Genomic DNA, 6,000 nt, shown 5'->3' with positions numbered 1-6,000 from the left:
TAATAAATGGTTTGGTTTATTTTGATCACTGAATGACGATGAACTCTTAGGATCGGATGAAAGTCCGACAATAAAAGACAGTAATATTCATTGAAAACATCTTATAGATAAAGATAATAAATGCGCTTATAAATCGATTGTTCGTTGTTTGTGTAATAAAAAGTCAACGTCATCGTCGTGTTGACGTTTTCAAGCCTCCCGCTGTAACCATCTTAACCACGCCCCCTCAGAACCACGTGACAGACTCACCAATCGCAGCCGCTCCTCGTCCATGTCGCGGTCACGTGACAGCTACGTCACGTCGACGGAGCGAGCAGCTCGTCTTCTCTCGTCTCGAGTCACAAACGTGCGGATGTCGAGCGCGGAGCTCGTCTCTCCTCCTGTGGACGTCTCCTCCTCCTCCTCCTCCTCACCCCGCATATGCTGCTCCCTCCGCCGGCCCTGGACCAAGAGACCGCGGCCGGACACACACTCGTGAGCGCGACTGTCCGTGAGTGTGTTTCAATAAAGTTGTATTCGCCGCAGTGTTGCTGGGTAAAGATGCAGAGATGCTGAGACTTGTTGCTGTGTTTGTGTCGCTCATGGTGAGATGCTGTTGGATTTAAAGACTAGTTTGTCTTTCATTCTTGATATATATATATATATATATATATATATATATATATAGGAGCTTAGAGTCTGTTCGTATGATGCGCATCACCGGGTAAACAATACGATGTACCGCGATATATCTTGTGATACTGTAGCATCAAGGAAATATGTGTAGTATTGTCGAAGTACTTGACTCTGGTGTTGTAGTATTTACAGACCTCATGACTCTTGACGAAGTCGTAACTGCTTTCATTTGCTTTCAAACCAAAATATGTCCAAACATCAGCTTTAAAAGCTGCTGGAGTCACTGTATCCTCTCGTCCTCAGTCTTTCCCAGGATGTTGCAGAAAAAATGATTTATTTTGTAATATTGTCCAGTACTTGACTCTGGTGTTGTATAATTTACAGACCACATGCCTTCTTGACAAAGTCGTAACTGCTTTCAATGGTTTACCTGCTGTAGTCGACTGTATCCTCTTGTCCTCAGTCATCGCCGGGATCTCACAGGAAAAAATAAATATTTGTAGTATTGTCGAGTACTTGACTCTGGTGCTGCAGAATTTACAGACCACATGACTCTTGACGAAGTCGTAACCGTTTTAATTTATTTTCAAACCAAAAAATGTCCAAACATCAGCTTTAAAAGCTGCTGGAGTCACTGTATCCTCTTGTCCTCAGTCATCGCCAGGATCTTGAAGAAAAAAAGTAAGTAAGTAAGTAATATTTATTTATATAGCGCTTTTCCAGACCAGGGTCACAAAGCGCTTAAACAAACAGAACAAAACTCAAAAAAGTATATACTTTAAAGATCAAGATAATACTGAGAACAACACAGGAGTTCCAGAAAATCAAGGAAAAGCCTGAACAAATAGAAACGTCTTAAGATGTTTCATAAAGGAGTCCGTTTTTTGTAGTATTGTCGAGTACTTGACTCGACTTGTAGAATTTACAGACCACATGAAAAAGTCGTAACTGCTTTCAAAAGTTTTGCTGCGGTAGACCACTGTATCCTCTGGTCCTCAGTCATCGCCGGGATCTCACAGGAACAAAGAAATAATTGTGGTATTCTTGAGTACTTGACTCTGGTGTTGCAGAATTTACAGACTACGTGACTCTTGACGAAGTCGTTACTGCTTTCAATAGTTTTGCTGCTGCAGTCGACTGTATCCTCTTGTCCTCAGCCCTCTTATGGATCTTGCTGTATTTCATACTCGCTTTAGCTGCAGAGGACGTACTCGGGTTTAATTGCAACACATGAATGAACAAACACAGTGGGTATTCACTATTTATTCAATTTGACACTTTCTTGAATCATATACCATAAAAGAACTATAGTATCATATATGATATGATTCGCCGGCCAAAATATCATATTGCATAGTCGACTGTATCCTCTCCTCCTCAGTCATCGCCGGGATCTCACGGGAACAGAGAAATATTTGTGGTATCCTGGAGTACTTCAGAATGTCATTTTTCCTAAAGTACGCTTCTCTTTTCCTGTGGCGACAACTTTCACGACGTGACATATTGAAACTTGTTTGTCTTTGTTATTCAATCTCACAGATTTTTCCATCGAGCTCGTTTGAAAACAACAGTTTAGTGAAGTGTTGCATTCGAGGTCTTCTCCAGCGTTTCAACCCAGAAGTGGTTTGTTTATCATTGTAAGAGGAACCATCATCTGACCTACTTGACTGTAGCTCTCGGGGAAACATGTTATTTCAACAGGTTCGTCGTGAGGAGGTACAAGTACCTGGAGGCCGGAGTACAATCGTACACTTCTCAACCGTACTGCGAACACTGGTTTCATCCACGATAAAGTAGTAGTTTAGCTGCTGAAACAGGTCTATTTAAACACAATAAAAAACACCTGAATCAAAAGCTTTTTTAAAATTTGTCTCAAATCCTCATATTTAATTCTAGTACAACGCCGCAAAAAACAGACTAAAAACTGTTTCCTTCAACTGATGAAAATCTCTAAACTTAGGAAAATGTTGTCACAACACGATCTGGATCTTATAATCCATGTGTTTGTGTCGTTTAGACTATTTTAACAGTTTATTTTGGTGTCTTAACAAGAAGCATCTGTCTCGCCTGCAGTTGATACAAAACTCTGCAGCCAGAATTCTGAGCCGCTCTAGTAGAAGAACTCACATTTCTCCGATCCTTAAGACTCTTCACTGGCTGCCAGTTTCTTTCAGGATCAACTTTAAAATTTTGGTTCTTACTTTCAGATCTATTCATGGTCAGACCTTCCATCAGTGATCTGATCCAGACTTACACCCCAGCTCGGGCTCTGAGGTCTGTGGATCAGAATCTACTGATGGTTCCTGAACACGGTTCAGGACCAGAGGAGAGAAATCCTTCCAGACTGTTGCTCCTAAGCTTTGGAACCATCTCTGTGTTTGATGATCTACTGACTCCTTCAAGAAACATCTGTGTTTGATGATCTACTGACTCCTTCAAGAAACATCTGTGTTTGATGATCTACTGACTCCTTCAAGAAACATCTGTGTTTGATGATCTACTGACTCCTTCAAGAAACATCTGTGTTTGATGATCTACTGACTCCTTCAAGAAACATCTGTGTTTGATGATCTACTGACTCCTTCAAGAAACATGTGTGTTTGATGATCTACTGACTCCTTCAAGAAACATCTGTGTTTGATGACCTACTGACTCCTTCAAGAAACATCTGTGTTTGATGATCTACTGACTCCTTCAAGAAACATCTGTGTTTGATGATCTACTGACTCCTTCAAGAAACATCTGTGTTTGATGATCTACTGACTCCTTCAAGAAACATCTGTGTTTGATGATCTACTGACTCCTTCAAGAAACATCTCGAGACACTTTTATTTGAGCTTTTTCTGCTGTGTTTGTCTCTATGTTGTCTTGACCTTTAAAATTATTTTAACTGTGTATTGTTTAAGTGCTTTGTGACCCTGGTCTGAGAAACATCTTTACAAATAATTATTTACTTATTACTACCAATATTAACTCCATGAATAGACCTGGATAGTGATATTTCAGGAAGCCTTGACATGTTTCCGCCCTCGCCGTGAGTACTTGTGTTCTTGTGTGTGGTCGCCAGAGACAATAACAACGTTTATCAACGGTGACATGAACGTGACCTCGTCTGGTCGACTGTCCAAGCATGAGCGGTCACTCGCCTACATGAGTGGACCGAGCTACTGTAAGCACTCTGTCTGGGCCTCATAAATAAAACACATTTTTCACACAACTTCCCCCTTTTCTCTGCAGCTCACATGAGCTCCCAGACACAGTAAGACATGCCATACACTCGCACACACACACACACACACACACACACACACACACACACACACACACACACACACACACACACACACACACACACACACACACACACACACAGCCTTAGCTCGGGGTGTGTTCAGTTGTCCAAAAAGAAACACTGCAGTCTTGTTCCCACACAAGAGGACATGTGCTCTGAGCGATGACGATTTCTACTCCAGTTTCATTTTCTCTGGTCTTCCGAGCGTGACTATACATCGGAGCTGTGTTTACATAGCTTCCTGTTTGTTTCCCATCATGCCGCTCGCTACATTGTTCCATGTTGAATTGGGCCAGTGTGTGAATTTAATCGAAAAGTGATTAGCAGAGTATTTTTGGTTCACGGCACAGTTTTCTGTGTCCCGATCATTTATCAATGATAAATTGTGTGTATTTTAAAGAATCTGTTGATACGATACATGGTCGACGATACGATATATAGTGAGACTGTAGTAACAAGTATATATGTGTGGTATTGTGGAGTACTTGACTCTGGTGTTGCAGAATTAACAGACCACACGACTCTTGACAAGTCGTATCAGCTTTCATTTGTTTTCAAAATATGTCCAAACATCAGCTTTAAAAGCTGCTGGACTCACAGTATCCTCTCGTCCTCAGTTATCACCGGGATCTCGTGGGATCGTTACATTTGCAACGATCCCGAGTTATACACGTTTCTAGGAGTGTGTATTGTCAAGAATATGATTTGATATGTATCACGATACAGAGTCGACGTTACTGTATTAACCAGGATAAATGTGTAGTATTGTCGAGTACTTGACTCTGGTGTTGTGATACTTTAGTAACATGGATATATGTGTAGTATTGTCGAGTACTGGACTCTGGTGTTGTGATACTTTAGTAACATGGATATATGTGTAGTATTGTCGAGTACTGGACTCTGGTGTTGTGATAGTGTAGTAACAAGTATATATGTGCAGTATTGTCGAGTACTTGACTCTGGTGTTGTGATAGTGTAGTAACAAGTATATATGTGTAGTATTGTCCAGTACTTGACTCTGGTGTTGTAGTATTTACAGACCACATGACTCTTGACGAAGTCGTAACTGCTTTCATTTGTTTTCAAACCAAAATATGTCCAAACATCAGCTTTAAAAGCTGCTGGACTCACTGTATCCTCTCGTCCTCAGTCATCGTCGGGATCTCGCAGGATTTCATTTAATTCAATAAGAATTGTAATTATTTATTGTATACAAACTTTATTGAAACTATTAAAGAACAATGATACAAATGTAAAAAGAATGTAATCTATACACTACTGTTGATTATTTCTATAGTAGTTAAAAAAGCCATATTTAAGTTCTTCAATATTTTCTTAAACACCTTATACTTCATAGATTGTGTAATTTTTACCCTTTGAACCCACAATATTTGAGATAAAACACTTGGACTTAAAGTTTCAATCAAGAAGTCAACATGTCGCCCGTGAACAGAACACATGTCACACTCACTCAAACTGAACAAGCACAGGAAGTCGTTCTCTGTCGTCGATGAGCAAACGATGGTTTGTTTGCTCAGTAGTCGAGTCAAGTTCCATGTTTGAGAGTCTTAGCTAATCACTTTTAATTCGTTTTTGTTTTTTACCAAACTGTCTATAACCAGAAATCCTTAAAAATAACCACTTTTTTTAGTTAAACCTATTAATATCATTATTTATCTTATTGTTTTTAATAATAAGTATCATTGTATCTGTTATTATTGTTTTAAGTGCGTGTACGTTATGTGTACTAATAAGAGTATTTGCTGCTGAAACAACTACAATTATTTCCCACATGTTTTGGTGAATAAATCAATTAATCAATCAATTAACGTATGAGTTGTTATCGGACGATGCTGAGGACCTTTTTAAAAATATACTTTAATTATACAGTTGATTTTATTTAAATAATAATAATACTTTTTGAGTTGAAAACCCTTCACACGCGTACATAGAATATCTCTGCGGCACCATGAGTGAACTCCTTTAACAGTATTCGTCTTCACTACTTCGTATTCGTTTTCGACGTCTTGCGTCTTTCAGCTGCTGCTCATGTTTGTCTGAACGATCACAAGAATATGTGGTGATTCGTGATG

The 6,000-nt window shown here is 39.5% G+C and overlaps 1 protein-coding gene across 3 annotated transcripts in view; it reads left to right on the top strand.

Annotated features, from left to right (window-relative positions):
- Positions 1–323: 323 nt before the first annotated feature.
- Positions 324–6,000, top strand: part of pag1 (phosphoprotein membrane anchor with glycosphingolipid microdomains 1) — a 56,126-nt gene continuing 50,449 nt past the window's right edge. For 2 of the 3 annotated variants that reach the window (XM_087786301.1, XM_087786298.1), the window contains exon 1: positions 324–490. The gene's annotated coding sequence lies outside the window, so the exon portion shown is untranslated. The remainder of the gene's footprint in view (positions 491–6,000) is intronic. The other variant, XM_087786300.1, reaches the window with a different exon arrangement.

Source organism: Callionymus lyra, chromosome 3 (genome assembly GCF_982586985.1).
Source record: "Callionymus lyra chromosome 3, fCalLyr1.hap1.1, whole genome shotgun sequence".
NCBI lineage: Eukaryota > Metazoa > Chordata > Actinopteri > Syngnathiformes > Callionymidae > Callionymus > Callionymus lyra.
Note: the sequence above shows the minus strand (reverse complement) of the source record. Positions and strands in the feature narration are given on the sequence as shown.